At 41.2% G+C, this 26,116-nt stretch overlaps 1 pseudogene; it reads right to left on the bottom strand.

Moving 5' to 3' along the window:
• Positions 1 to 9,536: 9,536 nt before the first annotated feature.
• On the bottom strand, positions 9,537 to 10,701 carry LOC126958738 (nucleophosmin-like; annotated as a pseudogene).
• Positions 10,702 to 26,116: the final 15,415 nt, after the last annotated feature.

Raw genomic sequence — 26,116 nt, forward strand, 5'->3', positions numbered from 1 at the left:
ACACTATACCAAGTTTGTCCAATCTGCAGTCCATGGACGGCATGCAGCCCAGGATGGCTTTGAATACAGCCCAACACAAATTTGTAAACTTTCTTAAAACATTGTAAGATTTTTTTTTGCTTATTTTCTTTAGTTCATCAGCTATTATTAGTATATTTTATGTGGGACCCAAGACAATTCTTCTTCTAATGTGGCCCATAGAAGTCAAAAGATTGGATACCCCCACACTGTACTGCTTCATGGGCAGGTAGCTATATTATAATAGGGTATTCCCAATTCCTCCCTCCCTTCCCTTAACACATTGTAATTTATTTAATTTATCTGTTCTTTGGTGTCTGTCATTCATTTTGAAAAACTTTCATCCATTTTTACTTCAAATATTTTATTTGCTTCGTTCTCTCTTTCTTTTCCTTCCAATCACTCGTATGTTACATCTTTTGAAATCATCACACAGTCTTGGATATTCTGCTCTTTTTTTTTTCTCTTTGCATTGTAGTTTGGGAAATTTCTATGGACATGTCTTCAAGTTCATTGGTTCTTTCTTTGGCCATGCCCAACCTATTAATGAAGCCATTTTAAATTTTCAGAATTTCCTGTTGATTCATTTTTAAGGTTTTCCTCTCTCTGTTGACATTACCCACGTGTTCTTGCATGTTGTCTGCTTTTCCCATTCTAGCCCTTAACATATTAATTATAGTTATTTTAAATTCCTGGTCGGACAGTTCTAAAACCTGTGTCATATCTGAGTCTGGTTCTCTTGCTTTGTCTCTTCAGATTGTTTTCTTCTTGTCTCCTAGTGTGCCTTATTGAAAGCTGGACATGAATAATCAGATACTAGGAAATGAGGTAAATGTAAGGCTTTATGTTTATCTGGAGAAGTTATGCTGTGGTTGCTCTTTGCTATAGCTGTAAGTATCTGTGGCCAGTTTCCTTTAATGTCCATGTTTTTATCTCCTCTGTTGTCTTGAGTATCCCTAAGAACACCTTCTAACATAAAGTATCTGCCTTGAAACTCTCAGCTGTTAGCCACTGATGTCCTGTACCGCTGTTGATATGGTGTAAATGTCGGGAAGGGAAAGCAGTCTATAACGCTATGATTAAATCTCAGTCTAGCAGTGGACCATTGTCCCTGGGTTGACACCTTCACAAATGTTTCTTAACCTTTTTTCTCCAGGTGAGACGGGAAGGATAGCAGGGCTTAAGTTGAGGAATTGCCCCTCTCCTAAGCTCATAAGACTCTGGTAAAGTCCTTTTCTCAAGAAGAGTAGATTTTTGTTATGGAAAAATGCTTTGAGAGTATTTCAAAATGATTACTGCTAAGTTTTCTCTTAGCTCTTCACCATGAGAACCTGGTGGGGCTTCTGGGAATAACCCATGAAAGTGTGCCACCTACAATAGCCTCCCCCCAACTCCAAGACTGTGGATCCCCGGAGTATCTCATGCTCACATTAGTCCATACTCAGCCTCCAGGAATTTGTCAAAATAACCATTTAGTATTCCCATCAGTTTATGGCTTCAGTAGCTTCTGCTCCAGGTAAGCTGATCTCGGCTCGACTCTCCATGCCAGCCTGTTCCTCCAGATTTCAGGGTGGTGGTTTGCCTTGCTACATCAAATTTCTGATAGGTCTAAGAACAGTTATGAATTTTTAGTTTGTTCATTTTTTTTTTCTTATTGTAAGAATGGGAATGACAACTTTCCAGCTCTTTACCTGGTAGAGCTCATTATAAGAAAAGCTTAAAGAAGGGAGGCTGACCCCATTCGGGAAGTTAGGCTTCCAGAATCACTATCCATTCTCCTGCTAATAGATATTTAGATTATGTCCAATTTCAAGCTTTTATGAATAAAACTGCTACAAAAATTCATGTACAAGACTTTGCATGGATGTATGATTTCATTTCTCTTGGGTAAATACCTAGAGTGGAACAGCTGGATCATTATATGGTAGCCATATATTTAACTTTCTAAGAAACTGACACACTCTTTTCCAAAGTGGTTGTATCATTTTACTTTCTTACCAACAAGGTGTAAGAGTTCTGGTTGCTCAACACCCTCACCAACACTTGCACATATAAGGAACTTTTGAAGGAAACATACAGATGGTCCCCAACTTAAAACTGTTCTACTTAACAATTTTTTGACTTCACAGTGGTGTGCAAGCGATATGCATTCAATAGAGACTGTACTTTCGAATTTTCATGTAATATAATCATCATTATCTTGGTATAAAATATTCAGAAAATATGCAGGTCCATTAAAGAAACCTGGAACATCAAGATTTTTAAATATTCAGCGATGATTCAGCAGCTTTAGTGTTCAGTAAGAGTTACTGTGTTTTTTTCCAAAAGTCATTAATTTAGCCATTTAAAACCAATATAGATAGGCCGGGCACGGTGGCTGACTCCTGTAATCCCAGAACTTTGGGAGGCCAAGGCGGGTAGATCACGAGGTCAGGAGATTGAGACCAGCCTGGCCAACATGGTGAAACCCTGTCTCTACTAGAAATACAAAAATTAGCCAGGCATGGTGGTGTGCATCTGTAATCCCAGCTACTCAGGAAGCTGAGGCAGGAAAATCACTTGAACCCAGGAGGCAGACGTAGCAGTGAGCCAAGATCACACCACTTCACTCCAGCCTGGGTGACAGAGTGAGACTCCGTCTAAAAAAAACAGAACCAATACAGATAAAAGAGAAAAAGACATCTATCATAGAGCAGGATCAAATTTTGTGACAGTCAATTAAAGGAGATAACAATTATATCATCTGAGAAAAGTCTAACTAGAGATGGGGCTTAGACACTCTCTTGCTTTTCTTCTAGGTAGGTTAATAGAGTTCACTTTTGTCAAGGAGCTGACAATCCCTCCTTTCCTTTCTTTGTTATCCTGCAGCTGGTGGAGCAGAAATATGAGCCATGTAGTGACATCAGAGCTAGAATACAGCTGCAGAGCCAGATTCTAACAGTCATTAGTCAAAGGCACCACTCCATCTACAAATCTGGAGTTGGATTGTGGGCCCTGGGCACTCTGTAGCAACTCTACAAGTGTCATTGTCAATAACAAATTCATTTCTTAAGGAAAGTTTAAATTCAAAATCAGAGGAATGTGGGTTACAGATCTCAGCTGTCATTTATTAACTGTGTCTCTTGGTCACATGAATTAGCCTTTCTAAATGCCATCTCTTCATTAGTAGAGAGGAGTAATAAATATTACCTACCACATGAAATTTTTGTAAGGATTTAAGGAGATAATACATTAGAAGTCCTCAGCACAGTGGCTAATATTTAGAACCACTCAATAAATATTAGCTCTATCTTTTGCTTCATAATAGATGATGTTACTGGATTTCTCTTCAAGCTTCTAGCATGTTCAATGGATGCTTATCTTAGAGTCGGATCCTATAGCAAAGAGGGTTAGTAGACTAGTTATACTCATATGAGTCATTTGAGAAACATATGTGGTGCCAAAGTTAAGTGTTACAAACAGTACTATAGACAAGGAGTCTTAAAAGAGGGAATCAGAAAATGAGAAACATCTCAACATTTATTTTTATTTATTTATTTATTTTTCAGTCAGAGTCTCACTCTGTCACCCAGGCTAGAGTGCAGTGGCGCCATCTTGGTTCACTGCAACCTCGGCATCCCAGGTTCAAGCGATTCTCCTGCCTCAGCCTCCCGAGTAGCTGGGATTACAGGCGCCCACCACCACGCCCGGCTAATTTTTGTATTTTTAGTAGACACGGGGTTTCACCATGTTGGCCAGGCTGGTCTCAAACTCCTGACCTCAGGCAGTCTGCCCGCCTCAGCCTCCCAAAGTGCTGGGATTACAGGCATGAGCCACCATGCCCGGCCTCAACATTTATTTAATACTCACCAAATTCCCGGCACTATACCAGGACATTAAGTATTAGTTCTCTGTGCCACAGCTATGTGAGGAAGGGCTTGATAGATAGGTAGATCATGATGCTCAGAGAAGAGCATGGCCACACAGCTGGTGAGGGGAAGGCAATGATTTAGACCCATGTGGATGTGACCACAAAGCCTCTGCTAGGCCTTGGATACCCAAAAGGTGGGTTGGACTTGCATCTGCAGAGGAAAGGGAGAAGGGCAGCCTTAGAAAAGGAACTAAGTTTTGGAGCCAAGCTAAGTAAAATGTGTTCTGGAAACACTGATTCTCAGGCCCCCAACAGCTTCCGAGTAGCACTTCTAGGGAAGGTTTTGTTGATGAACATACTGCCACTACAGGGGATCTTTATTTGTTGACTTGTTAGCACATAAAATGAAAATATACTTATCACTGTGTCTTGCAACAGTTAGAAGACGGCAGTCAAACTTCCATTTATTCACGCATACTATCAGATTGCCCTTGAATAATACTATTTCTCCATCTTCCAAAGACATTTTTCTGCCTAGTTAATTATGTAATCAGTAGCAGGTTAAAAGTATGAGCTTTTCTGAAAAGTGGGTAAATCAAATTCTTACAAATTCTTAAGCTAAAAAAAAGACTGGTTTTGAGACAAGACAGATGCATTGCTTTTTCTTTTGTGTAACCCATTTCGCTAAGCTTAAAACTGAAACCGGAGAATTTCTTTACTGGGACCAAGACCCTGAAATTTAACAAATATTTACCGTCCTTAAAAATCTTCAAACACTTTCAAACAACAACTTAAAGAAGTAAGTAAATCCATGAAAGATGATATAATTTAAAACTACAGAACTTAGAAATAACTTGCTCCTTTTTTTTTCTTTTTTTTTTCGAGACGGAGTCTTGCTCTGTCACCCAGGCTGGAGTGCAGTGGTGTGATCTTGGCTCTATGCAATCTCCACCTCTCGGGTTCAAGCAATTCCCCTGCCTCAGCTTTCCGAGTAGCTGGGATTACAGGCATGTACCACCATGCCTGGCCACTTTTTTTTGTATTTTAGTAGAGATGGGGTTTCACCATGTTAGCCGTGATGGTCTCGGTCTCCTGACCTCGTGATCTGCCTGCCTTGGCCTCCCAAAGTGCTGGGATTACAGGCGTGAGCCACTGTACTCGGCCTAACTTGCTCATTTTATAGATGAAAAACATGAGATCGGAGAGCAAAATAACTTTCCAGGTTTACATTACCAGTTGGTAGCATTTTCTAACTCCCAAACTAGTGTTCTGTCTGCTTTCATATACCATAATACTAACTCTACTGGTATACTACTAATTTTTTGCATTACTAAAGAACACTTTAAAAATGATCACCACCAAAACACCACCATTCTCCTGCCACTCTGATGTAAATCATTTTTATCTTTGTTCACTACCTTCCAGTCTTCACTCATATCTGTATTTATATGGTCCGAACAATAATACACATCTATATACTATTTTTTCTATTTTTTATTTATGACTGTAATGTAAGAGCTGTTTATGTTGCTATTAGCCTTTGGTGTCACAGCCCTTGAGGTAGACATATAATGATTAATTATTTTCCTATTGTTGAACGTTTTGTCACTTTCCCAATTTTATTTTTTTTCCCCTTTTTTCAGTTTTTTCTTTCCTTTTCTTTTCTTTTCTTTTTTTTTTTTTTTTTTTGAGATGGAGTCTCACTCTGTCACCCAGGTTGGAGTGCAATGGCACAATCTCAGCACATTGTAACCTCTGCCTCCTGGGTTCAAGTGATTCTCCTGCCTCAGCCTCCTGAGTAGCCAGGATTACAGGCATGCACCACCACGACTGGCTAATTTTTTGTATTTTTGGTAGAGGCAGGGTTTCACCATGTTGCCCAGGTTGGTCTTGAACTCCTGAGCTCAGGTGATCCACCCACCTCAGCCTCCCAAAGTGCTAGGATTACAGGTTTGAGCCACCGTGCCCGGCCTGAATTTTTCTTGGAATAAATTCTAGGAGATGAAATTTCAGCCTCAAAACCTATAAACATTTCTATGGCCCCTATGAACATTATTATTAGAGTATTCATAAATTGGCTTTCCTAGTTGGTCACATTTTATTTTACGAAATGAAATGTGGTAAGAAAGGACTTGTGGGAGTAGGGGGTACAATTCTAAATTTCACAGGCCTGAACCTGTTTGTAGAAGGCACAATACCCACTATTTTCCAAGAGATAACGTAGGAAATGAAAGAAAGTGAGGCTGGCTTGGTTACAATGGTAAGCAACAGCTATTATTGCTATGGATTAATGCATATTACTGACTCTATTTGAAGGAATTTGGTGGTCTGGACTTTTACTGAGCAAAGACTCCCTTTCTCAAGACATCGAGATTTAGTTTACAACAACCACCTCCAAACAGCAAAAATTCTATTGGCATTGGGGTTTAAAAAACATACTGCCTTTAAAAATTGGTTTGTTAGGTGCCCAGTTAAGTGCCCAGGAGAGAGAACTGAGAGGAAAATTTCGCTGAAATGCATCAAACTCAGTCTTAAATTACTGAGAGGAGAATAAACTAATTTCATGCAAATATATTTTTAGACTTACACTTTTTACACTGAATTTTCATTATGAATGTGATTAATGTATTTTCCATTACCATATTTAACCAAGAAGGTTTTGTGCGATTACAATTCCATTTGTATAACTTGTAGACTTTGGCAAGCAGTGAGGTGGAGGAGTGGGTATGCATGCTAGCAGATTTGGGATATCCTTTGTGGACATCGTCATAGAAGAAAAAGTGTTTGAATACTACAAATTTGAAGTAAAAGGTCAGATAATTCACAATCATGAATTAAGCTGCCACTGAGGCAGACCCAACAATATTAAATTACAATGTCAACAGTATTGTGGAAACGCTCTGCTTTCCAAATACCAGAGTAAATTCAGCCCTAAGAAAGTTAGCCACAGGTGTTTATTGAGCACTCAGTATGACCTCAGCCACTGCGTCAGGCACCTTGGGGAGATTGACAAGCAGCATGTTTCATGATGTTGAAGAAAGAGTGACGACAAGGAATAGGAGACATGAGTTATCATTCTGACTTTGTGCTCCATGAGTAAATCACTTCCTCTTTGGGTCTTAATTTCCTCTTTTGGAAAATGAGAAGATTAACATAGATCCACCATAGCCGGTAGGTTTTATCTCAGATATAATACCACTGAACTTATAGTGGCTGACTGGAGTGCTGTGATGGAAATAATCCTAAGGCAATGTGTGGGCTTAGGGGGACAACACGCTTCAATAACATAGCTACGTCTCTATAGGTTCACAATGGAGCGGGAGTACATGTGCTATTACTTACTGACCTTGGTCTCATGAACTCAGCAGCTCTGATATTTGTTGACGTTAATGAAGACAAAATTCTTGCCTAAAGTAAGCTAAAATCTGGGTTGGGGAGATAAGACCAATAACCACAAATTACAATGAATAATCAAGATAAAATAAGTATAAGGGCTAATTTTTTCAGTAAATATGATAAATATCAAAACCAGAAAAAAAGAAGATCAATAAAGACCTGAGCAGTTAAGGATATTTTCTTGGAGGAAAAAAACACTTCAGCTGAGACTTAAGACCAGGGCATGATAATAATATGAGTACTAAAACAATACTAAATACTGAAAAGATAATATAAATATTTATAATTATATAGCACTTTAGAGTTTACACATCATTTTGGCATATTGCCGAATTTTAAGAGAATTTCAAATGTGTTTTATGCTTTCAGAATGTTTTATAATTTACAGTGTTCACAATCATTATAACATTTAATCTCAGAATAATCTGAGAGGTAGGCATCATTGGCCCTATCTGATAAATGAGGAGTTTAGTAAAGTTAAGTGACTTATTCAAGAAATGTCACAAAGTTAATAAGGTGCAAAGTTTGTAAAAGACCTAGAGTCCAAAGCTGGACTAAGGTAGGTCTATCAGTCAGGGTTGAACATAAAAACAAAGTAAGTGTTCACTAATTCAGAAAGACTGATTTTTATATAACCATGGTAACAAGAAGTCACCAAAACTGATTTTAAACCTGTTCTATTGATCAACAACTTGTCTCAGTGACTGCTTTTGCAAGCCAACCAATCAGTGTCAACCCTCACTTCTACAAGTCAGCTAGGCAGGATGGACTCATTTCAATAAACATGCCTCTGAGTGCCAATCAACAACAGTCTCAGAGAGTGCTTCTGCAGATGTTGCCAACACATTTACGTCTCTAAATGTCCTCCAATCCCTGAAATCCATGCTTCCCCAGAGCCTTATATAATATTAGCAGAAGGTTCTGCTCAGAGAGAATGTGCCTGACTAACATAGCTCTCCCTTTCAATAGTAAGCAATACATTTACTTCCCACTCACCCCAGATATTGAGTGCTGGTCTCATCACCCTTTGACAAGGTCAAGTCATGAAAACAGAAACCACTTTGGGTATTTCAAACAAAGTTAATAGAATGAATTGCTTGCATAGGGTTGGAAGGACTGTGACAGCACAAAAGGGACAGTGAGGTAACCCACAGATTAATAGCTCTAGGTGAGCAAAAAGCTTATAAACTATTGGTGAAATGAAAATGTGTACCCAACTCATGACAAGCCTTCTTTCAGGCACTGCTCTACAGGAAGGAACAAGACAAATGAGGTCCTGGGTTTCATGGGGTCCACATCCTAGGTGGGGTTAAAGATAGACAGTCTAGGCCAGGCGCGGTGGCTCATGCCTGTAATCCCAGCACTATGGGAGGTCAAGGCGGGCAGATCACCTGAAGTCAGGAGTTTGAGACCAGCGTGGCCAACATGGTGAAACCCTGTCTCTACTGAAAATACAAAAATCTGCTAGGCGTGGTGGTGCGTGCCTGTAATCCTAGCTACTCAGGGGGCTGAGGCAGTAGAATCGCTTGAATCCAGGAGGCAGAGGTTGCAGTGAGCCAAGATCATGCCATTGCACTCTAGCCTGGGTGACAAGAGTGGAACTCCATCTCAAAAAAGAAAAAAGATGAATAGTCTAAAAATAAAGCAAGATAAACAAGGGAAATTCATATGCAGTCACATGACGACAATACAAGAGAGTGAGATGATGGAGACTAGGGGTCAGGCAAGGCCTGTCTCAGCACATGGAGCTCATGCTAGGCAGCTCAGGGCCACCCTGCCAGGCCTGGGGCCAGAGCATCTGGGCAGAGGGAACCATCACTATGAATGCCCTGACCACTGGTACCAGAAAAGGTTTTGTGCTCTTCCCTGTCACCGGTCCTTCTGTGTCAAACTGTTCATCCCTAAACACCAATCTCACTGAAATAAACATTAGCTACATCTTTGTGAAAGCTTTTCTTCCTTTTTTCTTCAAATACTGGGTGTATTCCACATGTTTATTTTTGTCTTCTCACCATTTCCATGTCTGACCATCACTACTACTATGTCCCGTAGTAACATTTCACACATACTTAAAACCAAGCAAAGGGCAGAGTTCTACCTTTAAATACTAAACAGGCGTTTCAGACAACACATTCTTGGCGATGGAATCCAGACATTTCTCAAACATGGTAGGGAAAGTTCTCACCCTGCATTATAAAAAGGACAGCCAGATATCAACTGTCACACAAATGAAATAAGATGAAAACATGTGAACAACCTGTTTAAACTATTCTTAAAGAGGCTTCCTCCACTGCCAGAGATCTCAAATAGCCTCCTGGTCAGTCGCCCGGAAGCAATTCTTCACATAACTGATGAACCTGGCCTCCACTTTGGGAAGAAAACCACCTTCATCGGCCAGGCACGGTGGCTCAAGCCTGTAATCCCAGCACTTTGGGAGGCCGAGACGGGTGGATCACGAGGTCAGGAGATGGAGACCATCCTAACACGGTGAAACCCCGTCTCTACTAAAAAAAACAAAATACTAGCAGGGCGAGGTGGCGGGCGCCTGTAGTCCCAGCTACTCGGGAGGCTGAGGCAGGAGAATGGCATGAACCCGGGAGGCGGAGCTTGCAATGAGCTGAGATCCGGCCACTGCACTCCAGCCCGGGCGACAGAGCGAGACTCCGTCTCAAAAAACAAAAAAGAAAACCACCTTCATCTATTCTTGCTTGCAGTTTTGCTTTAATGTCTTCTACAGAACTAAGTCCTTTTGGTGTTTTAAAAGTTTTTTCTTGTGCTTTGAAGGATTCTTGACCTTTTAATCTCATGTTGATGGTTTTGAGTCTTTTCCATTCTGGTTTTGTTGTTTTGCATTTTGGGTTGAAATACCTCCTGTAGATTTCTTCACTGAAGATTTTTCTTCAGTTTCCTCTTCAGCAAAATCATCATCATTATCACCTTCTTCATCATCATCTTTGTCAGCAGCACGTTTTACTTTTTTCTGTGGAAACTTGCTACCACCTGCAGGGCAGATCAATTTCCAGATATACTTAAGAGTTTCCCATCCTCCTCCTCTTTGTTTTCTGACTCTGCAGCTTCCTCCACAGCTACTAAGTGTTGTCCACTCATATGCACTGGCCCTGAAACATATTTCAACGGTAAGACCATGGGTGGTGTTATTTTAAAGCCCCCAAGGGAAACTGTTGGCTATACAGATGTTTTCAAAGTTGCCAGTGTTACCTTAATTGGACTGCCTTCATTATTCATGATCTCTGCTTCAACAATGTGCAATTCATCCTTTGCACCGGCCCCTAAACTGGTGGTTCTTAAAGATAACTGGTGCTCATTTGTATCATTATCCACCTTAAAGTGACAACCTTTGTCACCCTTTAGTTCCCAACTAAAAGGATAGTTCTGGGCCTTAGGAGGCTTAAGTACATGTCCATCAAATCTTCCATAGGGTGGTGGCACACACTTAGATGGGAGAGGAGGAGAGTGGAGATAAAGGATTACTGCTCCAGAGAACAGCTGCACAGGTTGGAATCACACCGGTTTCTTTTTCTCTCTTATTTAAATCTGGAAACAGGACGAAGTCCATAAAGTGTGTCTGTGACTCTGGCTGGATGATTGGCCAACTGTTTTCCCCATAATATACCATAAAGGGGAAAAGAAAAGGGGAAAAAAATACCTGCTGGGGAGGAAAATACAGAACAGATGGTGATGTTTACCCCTTCATTCACCTTTGCATATGTGAGAAATGCTTGCGAAACTTCTAGGAACTGGGTGTTGCCAGAAGGAAAAAAAACACATAAAAGCTAATTACTAGTAAATAACAGCATCAATAAGCCTAATCACACCTGGGGTGGTTGAGCTGGAACTAGAAAACCCAGCTTATCACATTCTTACAAGCCTGTCACTTGTGGTAATCAGAGCTTAAAAAGGGAGAGGGACTTTTCAGGGTAAAGTCCCGTTATTAGTTCTTAGCAGTGACGGTCTTGTTTAGGCTAATTGTAAAATACTGCTTCTTTAAAAGCAGATGTAAACCTTTATGGCAGGAAAAGAGAAAGACATTTAAGTAGGGAGGGTGAGTGTGAAACAGACTGAAGAAGGCTGAGCATATAAATCAAGAGAGATAGGTTAGTTTTCAGTTCTGCTTTAACCAAATGTGCGAATCCTCTGGGCCCAGGTTCTCCCCATCTGTGGAAAGGGAGGATTGGACCAGAGTGGTGGTTTCTAGTGATTTTCAATCTGTTGCTGAATCTTTTCTTTAAGTGGTATCTTACACAGAAGCCCTACATCAAAAGTAATTTTATTTTTTTAAAGGTGGTGTCTGGCAATATTGTCCAGGCTGCAGTGCATTGTCTATTCACAGGCCAGATCACAGCTCACTGCAGCCTCGAACTTTCTGAGCTCAAGCGACCTTCCTGTCTCAGGTCTCCTGAGTAGCTGGGATTACACATGTCTGTCACTGCACCACACTCTAATCTTAAAGATGAAGTTGCTCTGATTGATGATGAGGTGGCAGACCCAGAAACCTATTTATTCATTCACAGATACACCAAAACAATAAATTTTTTTTGGAAATTTTTTTAGTATTCTTACTGCCTGGGAAACATGGTGGGGGGGGGCAGATGATAAATAAACATGGTAAGCAAACAAATTCTATGATAGTTAGAAGGCGATATATGTAACAGAATAAAGAAAGTAAGCTAGGGGAAGGGAAGTCCACAGTGTCCAGTTGGTGTGGAGGTAAATGCTATAGAGAAGGGAGTCAGGGAAGGCCCCAGGGAGAAAGTGAGGTTTGAGCAAAGACCTGAAAAGTGGGTGAGGGAACTACCAAGCACATGTCTGGGAGACGAGTTTCCCAGGCAGAGGATTAGCTTTCCACGTGAACATCTCTGTGCGCTGGAGGAACAGCAAGGAAGTCAGGATGGCGGGAGTGCAGTGAACCAGGAGGTCAGTCATGGGAGATGAGTAGAGGGGAACCGGGGGCTGGATGATGCAAGACCTTGCAGAGTCTTGTCAGGAATTTGGCTTTTATGCTCAGTGACATGGAGAACACTGCATAGTTGTGAGCAGGGGAGAGACCTGATGTGACTTCTGTTTTAACAGGCTCACTTTTGTTGCTGTATTGAGAATAGACTAGATAGTTATGAGAACGGAAGCAAAGAGGCCAGTTAGGAGGCTAGTGTCTGATTCAGGCCAGAAATGAGGTTGCTCACACCAGGGTAGTAGCAGTAACAGGCAGTGAGAAATGTATCAAGGGTCTGGATATAGTTTCAAGGCCCACCCCTCAGCCTCTTCCTCATTCCCATAGCTGCTTCTGGGGACCTCCTGGAATCCCTGAGACTTCCAGGAGCGCAGTTTGCAAATCCATGGGTCTGATGACCTGCAAGTCTCCCTTCAGGTTCTGGACTCCAGCTCCAAGGGGATCCAGAACACTAATGTTCAAGGAGCTATAAGAGGGATGGCATGATCTGCTGGGCCTAATTTTTGTTTCCAACCAAAACATTTACATTTTGAATAATGAGAAATATTTTAGCTTATAAATCATCATCAGTTTCTATCCCAAGCCCACTTTCACACCAGCCGTTCTGGCCTCATGTTTTGGCTGCAGGCAGTAAGTCCAGTGAAGGCCTCAAATGTGCAGTCATTTCCTTATGCGTATGTTCAACTCTCTTCTCTGGATGACAGAGATGAGCATCCTCTTGGGACCCCAAGACCCAAATCCCTCCACAAGATGACCTCTGTGCTGTCTGCACTGTGATATTCATAACTTAGGATTTTATATACAGTGGGTTCTCAAAGGAAATAGGTAGTGTTGATTCAAATCTGTGACAATAACTCCACATAAAACAATATTATAAACAGCAAAATTGCAAAGAGTTGCAAGGTGGATGTATGTTTCTGTTCACTTTAGCCAAATCTCATAGGTAGCTGCCCATGATATGATCTGAGGGGCACAGAGGGCCCACCTACCTAAATTATCTCCTCCCATAGGCTTCTATTTCTGGAATCATCCAAATTTAGGCCAGGATGTTGAATAGGATTTATCTCAAATACCAAATGTGATCAATTAGTAAAGTCTGTCTGGAACAATGTGTTGAGGATGGAAAAGAAACATCCAAAATCAACATCAACAAAGAAGAACTGTATTTGATTAGTAATGTCTGCTATGGCCACAGGATGAGAAAAATTTTTAATACATTTTATCCCTATTTTAAGCTTTTATTTTATGTTAAAAGTCCCTGTATTCAGAAGGTGCCAGTAAAAATACAAACATGAACAGGAAGAGTTCCAGTAATGAAGCAAGTTGAATATCCATTCACATGTTCTGTATGTCTCAAAGAGTAAACTCTATTTCTTAAGTATGTACCTGAATCTTTAATTGGAGGTAGCCTGGCCCAAATCTGCTTTGTTAGGAATTGCTATATGCAAATCTGGTAACATTGTTAGGAATTGTTGTATGCAAATCTGGTAACATTCAACCCAGCTGTTTTGTCTGTTACTTTTTGGCATCATACAAGTTATTTTTGAGCACCCACTATTTGCAAGGCACAATTAGATGCTTTCTATATAATATGTCAGACTCTTACCACAACCCAGCAAGTATGTATGATTTAACTCCATTTTCCAGAGAAGGGACTGGGATGTCACACTGCTACGGGTAGCAGACAGAGGTTCTGAATCCAGTTCTGCCCACCTGCAACACCTGGCTCTTTCCCTCTTTTAAACATTTGCAATGGGACCTCCAAGCTCAAGCACAGCCTCCTGTAAAGGGGAGATTACCAACAAATGGATGTCACCAGCTGACAAACGATGAAGCTGTTCATCTCAAAGATGACTCTAGTAGCCTAAGCCTGGTGATCTTTGTGATTTCACTAAGTAAAGCCCCGAGGGCAATTAACACTGATTCAATAAAGGCCAAAGCCCTTACCCAATCATTTGTTTGCATCTCTTCAATAAAATAGAAATGTCAGCTGGACGTGACGTGCCTCATACTGCCAGTGATATTTTGAAAGTAATGACTGTTTTCTCAGAGCCCACATTTCTTCTCCAGCCTCCTCCCTTCCCTGTTGCTCCCCAAGCCACCTCCTGTCAGAGTGGTTGCTGGGAAAAATCAGGTTCCCAAATGCTGAGTCAGGAGTGGAAAGTTCTCCAGAAAATGTACCAAATTTTTAGATCTGCATTTCTGATCTTTATAGGGAAGAAACATTTAGTTGCTGGTTTCCACTGGCACACATCTGATGAATGTAGGGTATAAGAAGCAAAATTTCAAATAAGCATTTTTGCCTGATGCATCGTTCATAAAGCTCACAAGAGGAGACACTGACAGGTTTCACCCACAAGTTTTTAACCCACAGTGCCTATTGTGCACACAGGGAAATCAACATGGCCTGTGTAATGAAGGAGGGCACTATGGAGGAGGCACGAATTCCTGTGTTTGCATCTCTCTCTCAATGAAAGTTTGGAAACCTGACTGAGGCTCTGGGATCAGACTTCCTCAGTTTGAATCTCAGCTTTACCTCTTGCTAACTTTGTGACCTTGGACATATCTTTTTAACCTCTCTGTACTTCGCTTTCCTCAACTATATAAACCGGGTATTGTAATTGAGCCTACAAAAATCCTGGAGTGTTGTAAAAACAAAATATGATACTGGGAATAAAAGGTTTAGCATAGCTTAGTATTATATTGTATAAGCTCAGTAAGTAGTTGCTGTTATTGTTATTACTCTTATTGTTTACATTTGGGTATAGGATATGGACAACTGTCACCTTCACACTTGCAACAGGGGTGCACAAGGGTATTGTCAAGCAGGGCAAGAAGTTGGATCTTTAAAATGTGCTTGGCAATAGCAAGTCCCTGTTTCTCTCTCTCTCTCTCTCTCTCTCTCTCTCTCTCTCTTTCCAGTCTACTGTCATCAGACATCTTCTGTGAAGTGGAGGGACTATTAGGCAGAGGCCATGCTGCAACCATTACCAACTTATATCAAACTAGGCCTAAGTGACCTCAGAGGAAAGAAAAGCAACAGAATCTCTAGGGAAGCCTTGACTGGCCCAGCTTAATCATGGGACCCTCCCAGGGCCAATCACAGTGGCAAAGGGAAGGGGGTACTTCTGTTGGCTGTTGAACAAAACCTCACCGGGCAGTGGAGGGGAGCTCCTCGGGGGATGGGAATGCTGTACTGGAAGAGAGAGGACAGGTATGCTGCCAAGACAAAAACAACAGATGTTGGTCCTCCAACACTCACTCTCAGTACATGAAAATAAGCTGCTCTGGCCACACATGAGTACATCACTCTATGAATAACCAAATAACATTCTTTGTGATTTAAAAAAATTGTTATATAAACCAACTTGGAAGCTTAAAACCAAAAGCAACAAAAAAGCATATATAAATATGCCTTATATATATATCATATATATATATTCTGCCAATAGATATATAAAACAAATTCTATTTTAAAATGTTAATCAGATTATTGTTAATTTTAAAACTTTATTTTTTCAGGTTCCTAGGCTTTTATTCTAAGTTGTGGTCATGTTATATTTTCTTGTCCTATGGAGTTCCTTAAGCCATTTTGTTTTTATGTCAGAAGGGAGAAAACATTCCACTACAGATACAGGGATGCAAGTTGTCAGAAACAAAATTTGTAAAGAATATGCTTCCAAAAACTCATTTCTTGGTATATAATGCTTTCATAGCAAATTTGCAAATAATTTATCTTTTTGACGATTTGGGGTAAAGTGGTCATGTAATACAGGTAACTTGAGAATATTTCTTGTACCGTCTGCCAAATATTTATTAGTTGATTCCCTAAATATTTCTTGAGGTTCTACTATGTTATTTTTACCAATTTGAATGAAAGCTGTTGGAGTAGGAAATACAAACAAGTCAGCATTCTTCCCAGCCCTGGAACTCTGATGACTTGTTGGGTGGTCTCTTGACTTAAAACTTAATTCCAGACACCTGATGGCAATCAGACTGGATTTAAGCCAATAAGCCAAACAGGTGAAGTAAGACATTTAAACTGTCGATGAATAAATGATGACCTCTTCAGGCAGAGGAGACGCAGTATCTGGGAAGGGGAACAGCAAGGCTTTGGGGTGCTGGCCATGTCCTATTTCTTTTTGTTTAATTTAATTTTAAAAATTATCTTACAGTCAAATTGACTTTTTTTCTTTCTTTTCTCCTTACTTTCCTTACAGTTCTATGAATTTCAACACATGTATTGATGTGGTCTGGATCTGTGTCCCCACTGAAATCTCATATCAAATTGTAATCCCTAGTGTTGGAGGTGGGGCCTGGTGGGAGGTGACTGGGTCATAGGGGTGGTTTCTCATGAACAGTTTAGCACCATCCCTCTTGGTGCTGTTCTCGTGATAGTGAGAGAGTTCCCATAAGATCCAGTTGTCTAAAAGTATGTAGCACCTCCCCGCTCTCTGTTTCTTCTTCCTGCTCTAGCCATGTGAAGTGTCTCACCTTCTGTCATGATTGGAAGCTTCCTGAGGCCTCCCCAGAAGCAGAAGCCACTATATTTGCCATATGGCCTGCAGAACTATGAGCCAATGAAACCTATTTTCTTTATACATTACCCAGTCTCAGGTATTTCTTTACAGCAGTGTGAGAATGGACTAATGTGTATATATAGTTGTATAATCATCACCCACACACAGGGGTTTTGGGTTCCGACGACCAAGAAAATTCCCTCCTGCTGGCCTTTACAACACACCCTCTCCCACCCCTTAACCTCTGGCAATTACTGATCTTTTCTCCACCACTAGAGTTTTTATCTGTTCAAGAACGTCACGTAAATGGAATCCTATGGTGTGTGATCTTTTGAGACAGGCTTCTTTCACCTCCCATAATCACTTTAATATTCTTCCAATATTAACAGTTCTGTTTTATCGCTGAGCAGTGTTCCATGGTATGGACACACCACAGCTTGTTTATTCATTCACTAGTTGAAGGACACTGGTGATCATGAAGACATACTATAAGTAAGCATGCATTAGTTTTTGTGAAAACATGTTCCATTTCTTGAGCTGGGTAGTGGGTAGACATGTAAGTTTGCCTTGAGATTAGTCATTGAGCGGTACGTTTTTGTCCTATTGCCCTTTTCTCTATGCATGTTGTATTTTACAGTAAAAGGGGTTTAAAAACATTGAGTCTGGTAAATAGAAGAAAAGATAAATTTTCTGTTGTAGGAAACGTTTGAAAAATAAACTTTCGTTTGACCTTACAACAGCCCTATCGATTTATAATGTAAAATTCTGACAAAGACCTTCCCATCCTCTTGACTAAAAAGAAGACAGATGTGAAAGGACTATCAGTTATTGTGACAGGTCTTTATCTTTGCTGATTGTGACAAAAGCTTCTGAGGCCTCTGCTGGAAAGACTGGCAATTATCAAAGCTTTTTTTTTTTTAATTTTTGAGATGAAGTTTCACTCTGTCACCCAGGCTGGAGCACAAAGGCACGATCTAGGCTCACTGCAACCTCCGCCCCCTGGGTTCAAGCAATTCTCCTGCCTCAGCCTCCTGAGCAGCTGGGATTATAGGCACTCGCCACCACACCTGGCTAATTTCTGTATTTTCAGTAGAGATGGGGTTTCACCATGTTGGCCAGGCTGGTCTCAAACTCCTGACCTCAGGTGATCTGCCCACCTCAGCCTCCCAAAGTGCTGGGATTACAGGCGGGAGCCACTGCACCGGACTGATCAAATCTCTTTCATAGCAGCTGTGGACTTACTGGTAAAACTGATGTATGATCTCTTTGAGCATTATAATTACCCAGGTGGGCTATATTCTATTCCAATAACCTGAGAAGTAATTAATAAAAGAGGGACAGCCTTTGGCAGAAGTAGAGGAAACATGAATTGTGTGAAGTAATAAAGTGACCCATGTCCATATTAACTTTTTAATTAGTGGTATATAATTTGATCTTACAACTGCTCAGCCATTTAGGAATTAGGGAGGAAGGACTTAGGTTACCATGCAACTGCCTGGATGATTTATTTCCTATAGGCCATTGGAGTAGAGCATAGATGTCCTTTCACATTTCTGGTATTTCCCCCCCTCCATTGTCATAAAAGAACAAAGCCAAGTCAAAATGTGTTCAACAGGGCCATGATGCTATACCAGATATTAAAGAAAATCTAACTAAAGTTAGCTACTCAAGTACGATTTTGTTTCTGAACTAATATAATGAGTACCATACTCACCCCAAAATGCAATAACCTATTCAGCAGCTGTGATTTATACAATTCAAACGTCCAGATCAACTTTCTCAGCCCAGAGGCTGAAGCCTACATATTGGCTACACTAGCTTCAAGTCAATTCTGTGGCCAGCTTTCTTTTGGGGACATGCAGAGGAAAGCTACTGGAGAGTTCCCTGAAGAAGTCACCTCTTCAGCATCTGAAGACTGGTTTAATGGGGCGAGAGTCACTGACAGACCGGCAAGTTTCCATGCATTTGGGGGCAGAGTGGCCTGTTGGGACTGCGTGCTCATTGCAAAGAGATGGGAGGAGCTGAGATTCACTGTTGGTGGCAGTAGAGGTCACTTTAAGTTCTTGACCGGGGGAGTAAAGTGATGAAAGACATAGAATGTCAATAAGAAACCCTTTGTCTCGAGTAATCTTGACTTCTTAAGCAAGGGAAAAAACATAGTTGTTTCCAACTGCCAGCTCTTGTATTTGGTATAGTGAAATGCTATTTGGATTTTTTTCATTTTTTTGAAAAACGGGTATGAAGATTTCAAAAGTGAGATATTAGTTAAGTAAGATAAAATATATGTTTTATTTGTCTCCCTTAGTCATTTCATGAAATAAACGAATATTTGCCCGTCTGTAACCACCGGGCATCTAAACCGTATTTCTACGTTTCAGAATGTCTTTAAGTCTGAAATTTAGCAGGACTCAAAGCCCAACTCTCATAACAGAAGCTGAAAAGGCCAAACTCATTTCCCTGTTACTAGCGCAGGAGCCCAGGACCTAAGCTTGGCCAATCAAATGTCCACAGATATAAACTCAGAGAAGCAGGGACAGGGTGACAGCAGCACTTGCTCCCCATAGCAGTAGGGGCAGTGGCAGTGGTATGAGACTTCGTGCTTAATGTTAACTGCATCCGTCCATGGGGCTGGCTGACTGCTAAATGTGCTCTTGTTCCGACTACGTAGACTCCCGTTGTTTCCCCCATTTTCCAAGCCTGGTCCTCCAGCCTTCTTAGAGATCCCATAAGAAACCAACATCTTGTCAATAAATTTCTTTGCTGCTTAAATGACTAGAATCACTTTCAATTGCTTACAACCAGGAACCTTGACTAGTACAGCGAAAGATCCCACACCAGCCCTCCTAAGGGCTTCTGCATGTTTTGCTCATCTTTCTATGATGGGGACAACTTTATTAGTGTACTTTAATTATGAGACTAGTGTTGAAGAGCTCCTAGAGAAAAATATGATTATTGCATGTATGTTAAAGGACTAATTAAAGCTATCAATTTTTTTCTTATTACAAGTTCATAGTCTTCCCCTGAGAAGGGCACATCCTATGTGCATTATCAGCTGAAAAATAAAAGGAACTCACCAGGAAATTACTTGGAGAAAATGCTCAGTAGACACTAAAAAGTAATGTATCTTCTAACTGGCTTTCAGATAAAATTGAGTCTCTTAAATGCAAGAGGTTACAATATTCCAGCAAGATGCAGATTCCAAAGCTGTTATGTTATGTAGAAGGAAATAATGCAAACTGGTATTTTTAAAATGTCTAAGTTGGCCGGGCGCGGTGGCTCAAGCCTGTAATCCCAGCACTTTGGGAGGCTGAGAAAGGCGGATCACGAGGTCAGGAGATCGAGACCATCCTGGCTAACACGGTGAAACCCCGTCTCTACTTAAAAAAAAAATACAAAAAGCTAGCCGGGCGAGGTGGTGGGCGCCTGTAGTCCCAGCTACTTGGGAGGCTGAGGCAGGAGAATGGCGTCAACCCGGGAGGCGGAGCTTGCGGTGAGCTGAGATCCGGCCACTGCACTCCAGCCCGGGCGACAGAGCGAGACTCCGTCTCAAAAAAAATAAATAAATAAAATAAATAAAATGTCTAAGTTGCCTGTATCTTTCTTCAAATCCTCATATCTCATACAATTACTGTGATACTGGTAGAAGAACAGTTAAATCCCTATTGTACAACCATCTGCATTAAGGCTAGGCAAATTATCTAACCTTAAGTTGTTGATGCAAAAGCAGAACTCAGGGTAACTTAAATTATGAGTTTCTCAAGTGGTCACTTCTCAATCCTTTTATATTTTCCTCTCAGTGGGGAACATCGAGCCCTACATGTAATAGGTGATCGATGAGTGCTTATTAATTTAATTCAGAGTCAAAATGATTAGTCATCAATGACCAGGACATAGCATTGGCCTGAATTATATCATACGAACAGACATGGTCAGGGCTGCCTTTGTGGTTGGGCAGATTGTGAAGTGGGGGAAGAGGCGTAAGGCAAGGATACTCACAGTATAGGCAGGAAAAATCTGTGGATTTCTTATGACAATATCAGTGTATTATGGTATTTTCCTGCAGAAGTGTCTAGGATGGGGTACCTTTTAGTAATTCACATGAAGGCACTGTCACCACGTATGGGCTAGCAGAAGCCTGGGTAGCAGCTGGATGAAGGAATTGATGGACAGGCACTGAATCTTAAAGAGATATTGAGCCCTTAAATTACTGGCAGCGGGGCGGGGCAGGGCAGCAGGAAAATTCCTGCTTTAATAAACTTGTACACCTGTGATGAAAGGTTTAGGAGTCAACATGTTACATCAGCTCAATGGGATACATGATAAAAACAAGACAAAAACCTCCGCATTTGATTATCTCTAGCTCATGTTCTTGTCCGTGAACTCCGTGCTACTTGCTACTAGAGGGAGGGGGTAGGTGAGGAAGTGGGCTGTTAAGGACGTGCAGAACCACAGCAGCAGAGTCACGTCCCAGGAAAGTCATATCGGCAAGGCCCAGGGCAACAGCCATCAGCTCAGCCCCTGGGGTTGTACCCGGCATGACAGGATGGAGGGGAGAGGGACTCTGTATGGAACAGCTGATTAGATAATGTTGTGGCTTAAAGCAATGGTTCTCAGTGGGCTGATATCCTATCTCAGAGGGCCTCTTGGTGATTTGAGGGGGAGTTTTTGGTCAGCACAATGATTGTAGGAACACTGCACACAGTTGGTGGGTAGACTACGGACGCTGAACAACCTGCGGTGGGCAGGACAGTTCCATACAGCAAAGGATTTTCTCAAGTCTGGCATGACTTTTGAATGTTCCAGCAGGTATTCACATGGTGGAAAAACCTTTTTATAATTATTTATGAGCCTAGAATTGAACTCTGTTTTATGTACCACACGAAGTAGTTTTTGCATTGTTTTAATATATATGCTGATTTTCCAAGAATGTAACTACTATGCCAATCTAGGGAAGTTTGTTCTTTGTTTGCAAATGTATGAAGAGTTGTTCATAGCCAAGAATCATGCCACGTGTTTTCGGCTGCACACACCTGTGTTAGTTTGTATCTGTAGCTGTCCCATGTAAAAATATAGCAAATATTTGAGACACCTTTTAGCAAGTTCTTTAGCAGATTTAGATCCAGATATTATTAACATACAGATGTACGTTAAGTGTAAGAATCTTACTGCATTTCATTGATAAAAGCTTTTTTAACTGGGCTCAGTGGCTCAAACCTGTAATCCCAGCACTTTGGGAGGCCGAGGCAGGTGAATCACATGAGGCTAGGAGTTCGAGACCAGCCTGGCCAACATGGCGAAACACCATCTCTACTAAAAATACAAAAATTAGTCAGGTGTACTAGTGCATGCCTGTAATCCTAGCTACTCTGGGGCTGAGGCATAGAATCACTCGAGCCCGGGAGGCAGAGGTTGTAGTGAGCCGAGATCATGCCATTGCACTCCAGCCTAGGACAGTCTTGCTCTGTCTCAAAAAAAAAAAAAAAAGCTCTTTATAACTAAAATTTTGCTATCACTTATTTCTAATTTTTAGAACAATGATAAGAAATCTAGCATTGAAATCATACATTTATTTAAGGGGTGCCTGTCATTTTTCCATCTTACTCTACTAATGATGTTTGATGTCTACTCCATGCCCTTATGAGTGATTGTTCTTTTCTAGCCCATCCCTAATTCTGCATAATGTATTGAAATATATATGTGTGTGTGTTTCATCATAAGAAAGGTGTTTTCCATAAAATTTTGTTGCTCCTTAGTCCATGTCATAACAAAGGCAATAATGGACACTGCACTTATACGTGAGAATATGTCATGCTTTCTCATTCTCTCCACCGTATCAGTATGCAGCTTATCTTGGAATGTTATCCCTCCTTCAATTAAGTACTTCCCACTTTCTCTTATGATGCATAAAATAACTGGTTATCACTCATCCTAACACTAGTTTCTATTTTGGTGCTCTCCCTGGGTACTATTGATGTTTCATCTTTCTCATCTTTTTTTTTTTTTTTTTTTTTCCAGACGGAGTCTTGCTCCGTCGCCCAGGCTGGAGTGCAGTGGCACAATCTCAGCTCACTGCAAGCTCTGCCTCCCGGGTTCATGCCATTCTCCTGCCTCAGCCATGAGTAGCTGGGTAGCTGGGACTTTTTTTGTATTTTTAGTAGAGACGGGGTTTCACCATGTTAGCCAGGATGGTCTCGATCTCCTGACCTCGTGATCCACCTGCCTCAGCCTCCCAAAGTGCTGGGATTACAGGTGTGAGCCACCGCGCCCGGCCCTCATCTTTTTTATTTTTTTATTTTTTTGCTTAAAGCCCAATTTATTTATTATGCACAACTGCAACCATCTGACCAATTCATTATGTCTTCTAGTGAAATCATACCTTATCATTTAAATGTTGGGTTAAACTTTATCATTGTTACCTTTATCTTATTTCTTCATTATGTTAAAGCTGTGGTATTACACGGATTTTTTAAAAGTTATATGTATGTGTAGGCTTTATTATCTAAGAATTTTTTTTTTTTTTCAGACAGAGTCTTGCTCTGTCACCAGGCTGGAGTGCAGTGGCACAGTCTTGGCTCATTGCAACCTCCACCTCCTGGGTTCAAGTGATTCTCCTGCCTCAGCCTCCCGAGTAGCTGGGACTACAGGCAAGCACCACCACGCCCAACTAATTTTTGTATTTTTAGTAGAGACAGGGTTTCACCATGTTGGCCAGGATGGTCTCGATCTCTTGACCTCATGATCTGCCCATCTCGACCTCCCAAAGTGCTGGGATTACAGGTGTGAGCCACCGTGCCCAGCCTATTATCTGTGAATTTTATTTCAGGATGAGTTTCATTTGCTACAAAATCAAGACAAATTGCCAAAGGCCAGGTGAAAAATACACTTTGACTGGAAACCCCTGGCTGTCCTGGGTCCTTGTCCTTGTCCTTGTCCTTCTGAGAGTCACAAGAAGACAAGACTATTTGGCCTCCAGTCACTGGGCAGGACTTTTTGGATATGGGAGAAGTGTGAATGGTGGTAGAGGGCTTTCTTCCTTCCCCATTTTAGTAAGGCGAGCTAGCCCTGTGCTCTAGGCAGAGCGTGAGTTCACTGCAGAGTCAGACCTGAAAAGGAGTCATGATGCTGCTGTAGACACAGATCACTTGAGATCCAGAGCCTTTATTCTATATCACACTTGCCTGTCAGTAGCTTTTCACTTTATTGGTTGTTTCCCTTGTACTCCGCTATAGATATCCGTCTTCAGGTAAACACGTAGGGAGGTGTTCGGCTGCACCTAACTGGGATTCAGAGAATGGCTCTGGGCAGGTGTCCCACCACCCCACTGTATTAACCAGGGTCTGACCAGGAAAATAGAAATGACTCTGAGTATTTAAAACCAAAAGAACTTACTGCAGGGGACAAATTGCTTAGGTGTTGGGAAAGCAAGGAGCCAATAGGATGTGAGGAGGCAACTCAGAGATTAGCAACAGCAGAAAACCACTATTTCCCCTAGACCATGGACAAACGGGAGACATTGGAACTGTGGGAGGCCTGTGCCACAGGAGCTGGAGTCACAGAAAAAATACGGCTGCTGCTGGAGATGCCCACTGACCCATCAGTAGCAACCAGCAGACGTGGAAGCCTGGGAAACACATCCTGTAGGATCATCTTCCCTTCCCTGTCCCCCTACTCTGATCCCTACACCCCTTCTCCCTGATACAGAGCTGTGAAGAAGAAGAGGACCAGCAAGCCCAGGAGGGGTAAACCCACCCTGCTCTCCTGCTGCATTTGCTGATAACCATTGAGGGAAGGAATTCTGGGAGGAGGAGGAAGAGAGGAGACAACAGTTGGAGATGGCAAGTTATCAAACCTTTGCTTTCTTAATTTTTTAGAGATGTGCATGGTCTTGCTATGTTGCCCAGGCTGGCCTTGAATGCCTGACCTTCAGCAATCCTCCCACCTCAGGCTCCCAAATAGCTGGGACTACAGATGCAAGCCACTGCACTCAGCAGTTTACCAACTTTTTAAATTACGGAATGTGTAGGCCAGTGAGGCTTAGATTTTCTATGACTTGGTGTTACTTTCTCAGAAAATAGAGCTATGGATTGGCCCTTGGTGACTATATTTGACAGAATTTCCTCCAAGCCTGCAAAACAGAGGACACCTTTCTCTGGTTTCAGAGCTGGTGCAGGTTGTCTGCTATTTTTGTCTTCTTTAGATCATTTGAGTTTGGTTCTGGGCAGCATGGGCAGTGGCACATCTATTCTTTCACATCTATCTTTCCTAGTTTTCTTCCAAAAGATCCAGATCTTTGTGTGTCTAGGACAAATTTCCAAACGACCACATCCAAAAGACTCAAAACTCTTGAAAACCTAAATCAACAGGTTTTTAAGAGTAGCCTAACTATTCTTTTGTTAAAATGCTGTGCTTTTACTTTGTTAGTAAAATGCTTGGCATAAGGAAAAGATAGTTAGGTCTAGAGTTAGATTTTTGCATCATATTTGGTATGATGATGAACATACTGATGAACAGTTTTAAACCTTAGATTCCTCAAAGCTGAAATAGGGATATTAAAATTTATCTTGAAACAAACTATGTGAAGCATCTTCCACCCTGTCAGGGATGAAATAAGTATCCAATAAATAGTAAGCATTATTACCAAAATGAGCCATGGACCATATTTAATTTTCACTGAAATATTTGTGACAATTGATAAAGACAAACATATAGCAAAACCATCTTAAAAACAGAGGAGTCCTCAAACCCAGTAGCTTTTTATTTTTTTCTTACTGTAATCCACAGTAAGTATTACATCACAATACATTTCATATGTGAAACTAAAACAAAACTTACTAAAAACATCCCTTACCCTTACTGGATAAGATGGACATATATTTTTTTCTATGCCATTATGCTCCTTTTTACTTAAAACAAATTCTGGTCATGATCCAATATGCTCCATGTGAGTGGAAAATTCTAACTCATTAGCTTCTTTTTATAAAATGTGTTTAGAAGAAAGTCTGCCTAATTCATTGACGTCAGAGGAAGTCAGGCAGCCATGGACAGCTCAAAAAGAAGTGATTGTTCTCCAGGAGCTTAAGATGAAAGTAAACCCCAACCTTAGCTACATTTATAGGGTTTTACCACCAGAACACATGTTCTAAATCACGCTTTACAACTTCTTGCCATGTGGTAACATTTGGAAAACCTCTGAGGAGTCCCACTGACACAGACTTGTCTCTGACTGAGTCATTAAAAGTGGCATATGTCCCAACTCCTCTAGTTACGACATCCAGGAGAGAGCATTAGTGATTTTTCTATTTTAAGCTGTGAAGGATGTGCCTTTGCATTCTGAGGCTATTTCTGAGCCATCTAATTGCCAGT

This window comes from Macaca thibetana, chromosome 7, assembly GCF_024542745.1.
Source record: "Macaca thibetana thibetana isolate TM-01 chromosome 7, ASM2454274v1, whole genome shotgun sequence".
In the NCBI taxonomy this organism is placed as follows: Eukaryota; Metazoa; Chordata; class Mammalia; order Primates; family Cercopithecidae; genus Macaca; species Macaca thibetana.